This window comes from Molossus molossus, unplaced genomic scaffold, assembly GCF_014108415.1.
Source record: "Molossus molossus isolate mMolMol1 unplaced genomic scaffold, mMolMol1.p scaffold_m16_p_17, whole genome shotgun sequence".
In the NCBI taxonomy this organism is placed as follows: domain Eukaryota; kingdom Metazoa; phylum Chordata; class Mammalia; order Chiroptera; family Molossidae; genus Molossus; species Molossus molossus.
In genome coordinates, this window is record NW_023425352.1 from 63,422,089 (window position 1) to 63,434,143 (window position 12,055).

The window sequence follows — 12,055 nt, forward strand, 5'->3', positions numbered from 1 at the left end:
CTTGACATTCATTTTTTATCCTGCTACTTTGCCGAAGTCATTTATTAAATCTAGTAGAGTTTTGATGGACTCTTTGGGGTTTTCTATGTACAATATCATGTCATCTGAAAATAATGGCAATTTCATTTCCTCCTTTCCAATTTGGATTCCTTTTATTTTTTCTTCATGTCTGATTGCTGTGGCTAAGACTTACAGTACTATGTTGAATAAGAGTGGCGAAAGTTGGTATCCCTGTCTTGTTCTCGTTCTTAAGGGGAATGCTTTTAGTTTTTGCCCATTGAGTATAATGTTGACTGTAGTTTTTTTATATACAGTTTTTATTATGTCGAGATATGATTTTTCTATTCCCACATTACTGAGCGTGTTTTTCAGAAATGGGTGCTGGATTTTGTCAAATGCTTTTTCAGCATCTATTGATATGATCATATGTTTTATATCTTTCATTTATTGATTTGCAAATGTTGTACCATCCTTGCATGCCTGGGATGAATCCCACTTGGTCATAATGAATATAATTTTTGATGTATTACTGGGCCTGATTTGCTAATATTTTGTTAAGGATTTTGGTATCTGTGTTCATCAAGGATATTGGCCTATAGTTTTCTTTCATTGTAGTGTCTTTATCCAGTTTTGGAATTAGGATTACACTGGCCTTATAAAACAAGTTTGGAAGTCTTCTTTCTTCTTTGATTTTTTGGAATTGTTTGAGGAGAATGGGTATTAGGTCTTCTTTGAATGTTCAATAAAACTCCCCTGTGAAGCCATCTGGGCCTGGGCTTTTGTTTGCTGGGGGTTTCTTAATTACATCTTCAATTTCCTTAGTTGTTATTGATCTGTTCAAATTTTCTATCTCTTCCTGATTCAGTTTTGTGAGGCTATATGTTTCTAGAAATTTTTCCATTTCTCCTAGATTGTTCAGTTTGTTGGCGTATAATTGTTCATAGTATGTTTCAATGATCCTTTGCATTTCTGTGGTGTCATTTTTTACTTCTCTTTTGTTTCTGATTTTGTTTATTTGGTTTCTCTCTTTTTGTTTCTTGGTGAGTCTGACTAAAGGTCCATCGATCTAGTTTATCTTTTCAAAGAACTAGCTTTTTGTTTCATTGATCCTTTGAATTGTTTTTTTAAATCTCTATGTTGTTTATTTCTGCTCTGACCTTTACTATTCCCTTCCTCCTACTATCTCTGGGTTTTTTTGTTGTTGTTGGTTACTTTCTTGTTCTTTAAGTTGTAGGGTTAGAAGTCAATTACAATTTTTCTTGTTTTCTGACGTAGGCCAGTAGGGCTATGAACTTCCCTTTCAGGACTGCTTTCACTATGTCCCATAAATTTTGTGGTGTTGTGAGTTTGTCTTCATTGGTTTCCAGAAAGTTTTTAATTTTTTTCTTTATCTCGTTAGTAATCTATTCATTGTTTAATAACCTGCTATTTAGCCTCCAAGTGTTTGAATGTTTTTGTGTGTTTTTGTTGTAATTTAGTTCTAGTTTTATGCCACTGTGATCTATGGAAATGCTTGATATGATTTCAATCTTCTTGAATTTGTAGAGACTTGCTTTGTGTCTGAACATGTGGTCTATCTTTGAGAATGTCCCATGTGCACTTGGAAAAAAATGTATATTCTGCAGCTTTGGGGTGAAATGTTCTGTAAATATTAATAAAGTCTAACTGATCTAGTTCATCTTGTAAGGACTCTATGTCCTTGCTAACTTTTTGTCTAGAAGATCTATCCAGTGGTGTCAGTGGTGTGTTAGAGTCACCCACAAGAATTCTACTTTAAATACTATAAAACATTTCTGACAGAAATCAAAGACAACCTAACTCAAAAACAACGTATTTCATGTTTATGGATTGGATGTCCCAATAGTATAAATATGCCTGTTATCTTAAATTGGGGTTTTTATTTTTTAATTAATATTGAAGTGATATTGTTTAAATCATATACGTTTCAAATATACATGTCTATGATATATGATTTGTATTTTGCAGTGTGTGCCCACCATCCAAAATTGTTCTTTAAATTACATGAAATACCAAACAATATCCCAACAGGATTTCTTATAGATATTGTCAAGCTGATTCTAAAACTTACATGGAAATAACTGGTCCTATTCTTTAGGTATAGTGTCTTATCTTTAGTTGGTTGTTGGCCTGGAGGGGCAAGAGTGGGATTTAGCAGGACAAGCCAAAGATTAAAAAAAGACAACACAGATTATTTACCAAGTTGTGACATATAGTGTAATCTATAAATACCAGCTTTTACTCTAGTTATAATAACTTTTTATATATAAATACTTTATAAGAGCAAAGGGGTTGTGTAGCAGTGTGAATTATAACCCATCCCACCATTTATTTGACATTGCTTCTATAAATGCTTACTAATCTTTTCTTCTAGGAATGGGTTAAACTATTTGGAACAGGTTAAGCTGTTTTGACATCATGGAGAAATTTTCTTACAGACCCTGGGAAACTGAAGGATGTGTTACAGAAAGGAGAAGAGGCTCTGGAGATAAAGCAGCCAGGACCCCATACCAAGGACAGTACCTATCTAAAGGAAGAGAGCATCTGGGATTGATCTTGGCAAAGACAGTGAAAGAAGACAGAGTCTGGGAACTCACTAGTTTTAAATATTTTTTTTCCACCAACTAACTCTATATAACAGTTTGTTTGAAAGGAAATGTCAGAGCAGTTTTTTGTTTTTTTTTCTCAAGGTAATAATACCTGTTGCTCTCTCAGGTTGCTGGCTATCTGAATAATAAACACTCATGAAAGATTCAACCTTGTCTCTGCTTATTGGCTTAGTGGGAACAGGCATCCCCACACCCTTCTGTGTCTGGTAACAGTTCAGTTGCAATGCAAACTAAAGCTGGAGAGAAAAAGAGGACCTCAGACTATAGGACAAACCTTTTGGAATTTACCTAAGGTCAGTGGGTTTCAAGCAGGGAGTGTAGCCTGAGCAGACATCCCATTTGGAAAGATGACTGACAGCTTTTTGATTGAGAGATTGGAAGAGTAACATTGTGAGAAATGCAAAAATACAGGTAGTATTGAAATTTTCCTAGGCTAATAACATCAAAATGGTACAGATGGATAGAATAATTGTTAGGGAGGCAAAATCAATGTGACAATGATTAAGAGCTGGGGTTGGATAGTGACAGAATAAAAAGATCTACAAGTACCTTCAGATTTCTGGTTCAGAGGTTTTACAGCATTCTCAGCATGAGAAGGAGCCAAGACAATTAAGTTATCTATGAGCCATTTTAATTTTTAGGTCAAATCCACCTTGAAGGCTCAAGAAGCCTTTAAATGTGAGACATCCAAGGAGAGATGTTCAAGAAGCAAATGGGAATGTGACTGGAGTCTTGGAGTAAATTCAGAAATGGTTGTATCTAATTTTTGTTTTTAATTAAGCTGCTTCAGCTCATCAGCAAACTCATGTATAAGATTAATGGCTTCTCCCCATTACTCTACTGAAACCTCTAACTCATATGTATATTAAACTATATACATTAAACTATATTATAAGATGCAGTTTCTGCTGATGGAAACCACCCCTTCATGAAATTCATCCCTTGCCATCCACCCCAATGCCCTCTTGAATTCTACTCTTCGACAAATATTTCATAGTCTCTTTTGTTGTTCCTGTTCCATGCCCCTAGTCAACATTGATGTTCTTATGCTTATTCCTCTCTTCAAGTTATACACATTTTATTACACTTCTACATTTTTGGATGATCACTTGTACAACGCTAGATTTTAACTTTAGCTCAGTGCTTTGGCCAAAGTTTAGATTTAAACTTTTAACTGATTGTCCAGCACTTCTTTCCATTTTCCAGGTTACAGGCACCTCCCATTTGACCTATCTGAAATGAAGCCCACAATCAACTCCCAAACCAGTTACTCCCATCACTTTTCTAATCTAAATTAATAGCATTTTCCTAGCCGTCTGAGATAGTTATCTCAACATTCTTCCCCCTCCCTCACCTCCCATGGATCATTAAGTTCCTTTCTAGTTACACCTTAAATTATTGATTTAATCCTTGATATCAACATAGGTTAAAATAGATTCTTAACTTTGCTTCTAGTCTATTTTAAAAATTTCAGAATGTGATTCCTGAACCAGCACTTGCTGGAAACCTATGGAATCAGAAACTCTGAGGGTCAAGCCCTTTAATCTGGGCTTTAGGTCATTCTAAACAGGCAACTGGCAAGCATAAGTGAGGCAGTGGTTAGCAGCATGGTATCCCAGGGTCTTCTGTTAGGATTCAGGCCACTTGGATTGTGTGTATGAGTATGTGTAAGGAGTTCATCTGTCTATATTTTAATTTTATCTGTCAGTTTAATGGGTTAAATCAGATGATCTTAGAACAGGTACAAAACAGTGTCTGGGTGCTTTCCAGGGGAGTGTTAGCATGCATTAACTCACTCAGTACTGAACAAGAATACATTGAAGTAGTTATTTTTATCCCCAGCATATGTATAAGTAAACTGACGTGCAGAGCCATCAGTTCCCCAAATCGTGCCACCAAGTCAGTTGGAGGGAGGGAGAGAGGGAGAGAAAGAGGGAGAGAGAGATAATTTTTTCTCATTCAGACTTTTGTTCTATTCAGGCCTCCAGTGGACTGAATGCATGAGGCCCACGCACACTTGGGAGAGCAATCTGATTTACTCACTGCTCTACTGAATCAAATATTAACCCATGCAGAAACACTCAGAACAATGTTTAACTAAATATCTGGGCACCCCATGTCCCAGTCAAGTTAACCTATAAAATTAACTGTCACATCCATTGAGACTGATTTTCAAGTTGGAAATGATATTTTATGTATCTATTTATTTTCTGAAAGCACCGGGTACATATGAGATGCTGAGAAAATTTTTGTTAAACAAATATATTTTATTAATATTATCAACACACCAGTCTTAAAAGATACAAAACAACAAAAACTACCGTAAGAAGTGAATTCAATGTGATAAGGAAATCAATCATCCTAGCACTAATGTACTTGCTAGTTAGGACTGCATGTATTTTTCAAATCCACCATAGCTGACAAACTTAAAAGTAAACAAAAAGACTAGCTATTTTATTCTACAATATATTTGTGCAATAAATAAATGAAACCCTGGTTAAGGAAAGATCTCATAACATGCATGCTGACCACACACTAGGTTGAATGTCACTGTCTTCATCAGCCTAGCCTTGTTCCTTTTGCTATGGGATGGTAAGACCTTGCTTTTCAGAGTGTTCTGGAATCCCTCACCAGTTTCAGTTAAGCTATTTTGAAATTGACTCATTTAAAGGGAACCCTTGAGAAAATAATAAACCATATTGTTATCTTGTTCTCTTCCTTCCCCTCCTTCTTCTCTCTATTCTTGCCCCACCCCTCTCTGAGATGATTTGATAGGGTGTTATGTCAACCAATTAAATTATAGAAGGATATTTCAAAAATCTTTTGAGATCAGCCATTACTGATTGTTTCATTTTATGCCGTCTAAATATACTCAGGGAGGTATTTTTCAAGTTTCAACAACCCTCCTTAAATAAAACTGGCTTTTATAGTTTTGATTTAGAGTGAGGCAATTGGTATGCATTATGATTGTGAGATTTAGAAACATAATTATAATCTTGAGTAGACATTCAAGAATATAAATAAAATGAAAAGAGAAGTAAATTCGACAAATGTTATACTAATGTGCTGTTAATACACTTCTATATAAAAAGTACTACCAGCCAAGACTATACTGAGCCCCAAACAATGATCCCTTGACTCTTTCTATAGACTTGTGGGAAAAAATATTACTATATCAAAATAACACAGCTACCAAATAATCCTTGTTTGAAAAATATAAAACACCAAGTTTTATTACATTAAGCAAATAATACTAATGAATTTTCAAAATAAATTGTCTCTTCAGCAATTGATGGCTTTCCTGGAGCATTTATACATACCATGTAGTACATGGACAAAAGCATCTACAGCTTTTATATAATATACTGAGTTGGATAGAATTTATTTTTTGGTTGCTAAATAAAACCAAAAGTTTACTGTAATGCATAGAGGTAGAGGTAACTAGTAATAAATTGGCCAAAATCCTGCATATCACAGAGGAGGAGCCTGAGGGCTAGAGCTAGAGTAAGAGTCATTCCAGGTTAAACCAAAATGGGGAAATTGGAGGAAGTTGGTCAAAAAATAAAGATACATAAGTACTAGGGATGTTAGGTATAACATGATGACTCTAGTTACTACTGCTGTTTGATGTATATTAACATTATTAAGACTAAATTCTAAAAGTTCTCATTATAATGAGGAAAAAATTCTATTTCTTTTTATTGCATCTGTATGAGATAATATATAAACACAATAAACTTATTGAGGTAATCATATTACAATATATGTAAGTCAAATTTTATGTTGTAGACCTGAAACCCATACAGTGATGTATGTCAGTTTTATATCCATAAAACTGGGGAAAATAATCTTGACAATAAAAATATATATTAGCTATTATTAGATTAGATATATTTTATAATATTTGTATATCTAATATAAGAATCAGTTTGTTTGACAAAAATCTAATGTTTTTATTCTTATACTTCTAATTCAAATGCTATCTTTATTTTGCCCTGATAGTAAAAGAATGATTATTGTAGCAAATTCAGAAACAAAGATTGAGGATATAGATACCTAGGAAAGCTGAGACTCAATTCTGGACAACCCATAGCATGCTATATTTCACAGAGAAGCAGGTTGGGAGGTTAAATATATTGGTCATTTAGGGCTGGATAATCAAAGAGGAAACAAACCTAATCATATCATGTCTATTATAGTAATCCAGACAAATATCTGGCCTGACAATACACTAAATATGCACTATAGTTTTCACATAGTAGAAGAAATAACAGAGAAAAAAAGTCACAATGTATTCATATGCTAGGTTCTTTAAGCAAAGGAACACCTGTTTCAACTTCTTAGCCAGGCCTACTAAGGAAATCAGATTCATTTGATGTTTCTCTCTGGTCTCCCACCCCAATGAAAGTTAATAACTCACATTTAAATTAGTAGCATTTAATATTACAGAAACCAGAAAGCAGATTGTTTTTCCAAATTACTCTCCCTCTAACTCACCCATGACCTGTGTAAGCATCTATATAGGTTAGTCCCCTCTCAAGTATTATTACAGATTTAAGTCAATGAGTTCTTTTTTTACTATCTCTATGCCCAACATATGCATCTCTTACCTCTTTCTTCACCCCAGGACTTTTCCAGTTATTTAAAATGTGGGAGAATAAAAATTCTGTGGTATTTGTGGTGGGAGAAGAAGGAAATGATCATATGTCTAAATAATTGAGCTATTGAGAAAATTGTCTCAGCATGGGGCAGGCAACTGAGGAGCCTCAGTGCCTATTAACATTAGCGTAAATGGATGCCTCATTTTGCTCACCGCAATGCATTATTGCTGACACTTGTCCATCCAAGGGGTCATAGGAGGCCCTCTTGTCATAGAGATAGAGCATCACTATATGCAGTGGCTCTCTACACTGTGAGGTGAAATTTGCCTTTTTCTGGGCACAACAAAATATGATTTTTTCCATCCTTTGTTCCAGAAGAGAGACAGAATAGTCAAACTCCTAAGAAAAGTATCAACATAAATTTATAGAAAGAAGAATGAAAAGAAAGCATGATGGAATGTAAGCCACATAAAATCATGGCCTTTATGTTCTCACAGGACTAAGAGCCTACAATGGATGTGTAAAGAAAAAAGTACAAGAGGGACCTATAAGTTGGGAGGTACACATACATGTGTGACAGGGTTTGTAATACTGGCTGCCAGATAAAGGATGAGACTAGTAGTTGTATGGATAACCTATGTATTTGGGGGCAAAGTAAGGGCAACATGTACTTACAGAGGATTTGCTCTGTGAGGCACTATTTGTTCTAAGTATTTACACATATTAAACAAATTTAATCTTCACAAGAATATATTTGTGGAGTCATCACTCTAATTTTACAAAAAATGGAATTTTACAAAAAATGGCTGATTTGAATTATAGCTCTGTTAACTTGTTTAACTGCTCCTCATTTATCTCATCTTCTGTAGAGGTCTCTTGTTCTTTCATTTGGCATTTGTTTGTTTGTTTGTTTGTTTGTTTTACCATTTTGGCTATCACAGTGGGCTTTAGAGGCTGCCAAATTTTCCCTGTGGGTGTTAAAATTCTATTTGTGGCTCCTTCTCCTGGGTTAGGATGAGTGTGGGAGGACCCACATTAAACACCACTGTCAAGTCTTACTTTCCTGGGCAGAGTTGCAAGCCCAGAAATGGTTCGATTATCCCCTAGCTTTTTGTCTGGAGGCTATTAGTCACTGTTATTTGAAGAACCTTGGGTTCTCAGTTGAATGAAAAACTCCCTCAGGTGCTCAGTGTAAGGATTTCTCAAGGGTGGGGCAGATGCTGGTTGTTAATGAAACTCAATTTGCATTTCAATGGTCCACCTGGGTGGGGTTAAATCTCCAAGGGAAGGGCTGCCACCTCTCCCCAGAACCCTGGGAAGGACTAAGATGGCCACCGTCCTGCATGGCCACAACTCAGCAAAAGCTCTGAGTACCCTCCAAATCTTGAGTGTCCCCACACAGTTCCAGTCCAGTCTATCCTTCCTCTGCCATAACCCAAGGTGAATGGCTGTGGCTATTTTAGGGTCTGTCCCGGCTCTGTGCTGTGGAGCCACTTGGGAATGTAACCCAAGGGCGCTCCTCACAGCCAAGGCCGCTGCTGTCTGTGGACTCCCAGACCCCTCTCATGTCTCCACAATCCTACCAGTATCTAGTCAATGTCCCTGGTTATATGGTCCTCGAAAGCTGCCCCTCTGTTGCTTCTTCCTGATGACCTGCCCCTCTTTTAGTTGTAATTCCAGCTTGGTCCTGGGAGATAATCCGTGCAGCTTCCATTCACTATACTGCCATTTTTGAAACTCAGGATTGTTCTTAAACAGTGAGAAACACAAATGTTCAATCCTTAGATGTCCTATGATAAAAATTACTCACAGCAATAATTATCTCGCACTGAACAAAAGCTCAACAGCATGAGTAAGGACATCAACACCATGAGTAAAGACATAAAAATGTTGAAAATCAACCAATTGGAAATTAAAAACCACCAAGAAGAAATCAAGAATGACATTTCGAAATAAAGAACACATTGGAAGGTCTAAACAGCAGAGTAGAGGAAGCTGAGGCTCGGATCAGTGAGTTAGAAGACAGGGTAGACAAAATCAACCAATCAGAAAACCAAAAGGAAAAAAACAATGAAAAATCAGAAAGACAGCTTAAGAGAACTGTGGGACAACTGAAAACGTAATAATATTCGCATCATAGGAGTCCCCGAAGAGGAAGAAAATGAGTAAGAATTAGAGAATATATTTTATGCATGTATGCATAACCAATGGACATGAACAACAAAACTGGGGATGAGGTGGGGGGGATGGGGAGGAGGGTGTCAATGGGGTAAAAAAGGAGAAACATCTGTAACAAAAATAAAATGAAATAAAAAAATGTTTAAAAAAACAAATGACTGATTTTGCTCAGCGGTTAGTGCATCAGCCTGCAGACCAGAGTCCCGGTTCGGTTTCTGCTAAAGGCATTTACCTCAGTTCCAGTTTGTCCCCGGCCCCGTTGAGGTCGTGTGGGTGGCAGCCATTTAATGTGTCTCTCTCACATCGATGTTTCTCTTGCTCTCTTCCTCCCTTTCTCCCACTGTATCTGAAGATAAATGAAAAAAATTGGAATGGAGAAACAGAGTTAAGTAACTCAGTTAATGTCATACAGCTTATAAATGGAAAACTTTGGATTTGGAAGAAGGCCAATGCTGTAATCTCCTGTGCTTACGTCTCAGCATGGGTCCCATCCCACTGCCCCTGTCCTCCACTATTCCAAGGAAGGGGACGCCAGAGGTTCCCATGGGTCTAGCTGTGGTTGGCATCTGAGAATATCTACATTTTTTTCAGACACCCTCAGGGTACCAACACGACTAGTACCTAGCTGCTGTGCCCCAGTACTCCTCCTTGGTCATTAAAATGGAAATCCTTGTGACTAATAGAAGCATAGCAGCTGTCCTAAACCCTGGCTGCCTCCTACCTCCTGGCCCCTCTCAGCACCCTTCTAAGAGGGCTTCCCATGTGGCATGAAATGGGGAGCTCATAACGGCACAGACTCCACTGTATTGCTCTGCCAGCAACTGTTCTCATTGTCAGTAGCTGTACCATGCCAGCTGCAGTAACTGTTTTGAATATACTTTTTGGTACTAGACCAGGTGAAGTCCTTCAGAGGAAAGCTATGGTAGACTGATTGCCTTGACCCATAACAAAGTTCCATCTCAGTGTCTCAGAGGATCCCCAAATTGGAGAAAGCTATGCAGGGAATGTATTTGTTTTTAAAGAGACCACTATTACCCATTCATCTCCATCAGTACCAAGGATCTCCTGCGCCATGAGTACATCAGCTGTGGGCTAACAGAGTGAGTGATACCAGCTCTCAGTGAACTACCCCCTGCAGAGAACCAATTCTGAATGCTGACCTTCCTCTTCCCACTACTATTACTGGCAATAGTCCACACTTGATGGCCAAGACAGATCAGTGACTGCTCAGAAGGGAGGATCAGGCATTGAACTGCAACTGATTTATACATCCCGATTTGATGGAGATGCACTTGATTAGATCACATTACCAGGTACAGTCACACTTTGGTTCTCCAGTGTCTCCCATCTCAGATAATTCAGTTCTCAACCAAGTTGTTCACAGAAAAATATGTCTCAGTTGTTAAACAAGCTTTGGCTTTTGAACTGACAACTTTTTCATGCTTACACAACAGCATAACAAAAAAGCATCTCTCAGGCCACAGACAAGAGAGAATGTACCAGTACGAGTCAGTTTGCCGCTAACATCTCAGGAAATTGTGCTATGTCTATTTGTATGTGTGTATGTGTGTGTGTGTTTGGTGTTTGTTTTTTGCTTTTGTTGCTGGTCAATTACCATATGCAGTTGAAGAGGTAGAAGGACTGATGTTGATTTGGATAAACAAAAGCACTTGGCCAGTAACAGCAAGCCAGGATGCTGTATATTGGAAGAGTGCTGAAAGTGATTTGTTTAAGGCTAGTAGGGGGGTTAGACAAATTTAAGAAAAGGGTGTTTGTTTATAGATTAAACAGCATTGTATATAAGAAAGGTTAAAACAGGAAATCATTTGGGGGTTTGGCATAAATTAATTCAGTTTACATAATTTTTAATAGAAAAAAATGATTCCATTTTCAAACAAATCACTTTTCAAACAGCCTCTGGAATGAATTAACTTCAAGAACCGAGGTTCTGCTACCATTGCAATAATCTGGTTACTATTTAACAGGAAAGAAGTACAGGGGAGATTAGCTAATTTAACATGCCAGGTCTACTCCCCGCAAACTGATGGGGAAAGGGACCGGACAAAGGCAGTTTAGACCCTTGCCCAGTAAGGTCTGAGTGACGTGGGAGGTGACTACCTGTAGGTTGCTCTTGGGAGGAGTCAGTGGTCAGAATAGGTCTGGCCATGGCAAGCAGGTAAAACCTGAATATTTAATTTCCTAGATAGGAGAGCCGCCCCCCGCCCCCCATCTGTCTCTCTCTCTCTGTCTCACTGCTTGTGGGACTCCCATGCTCTGCATTCACCATGTGGCCCACAGCCATTTGGACTCCACACAATGGACTGATGGACTGAATGTAGACTGATCCTGATCTGGGCCCAGCTGCATCATGAAGTAGACACTCTGGACTCTGGCCTTATTTCTGGCCTTGCTGAATCTACAGCTGCCCTTCTTCCAGGACTGGACTGAGGGACATGGGACGTTACAACCCCAGAAATATAACTCCACTCCTATAAAATCCATTCATTTTCTCATGGGGATTTCTGAAAATTCTTATTTCAGTGGGACCCCAAGAACCTCCTGCCCACGAGTGTTGGAGGGATCTGGCCCCTCATCCTTCTGACATCAATTTCACTGCATTTTCAAACCTACGTCACTTGGTGGAAGGTA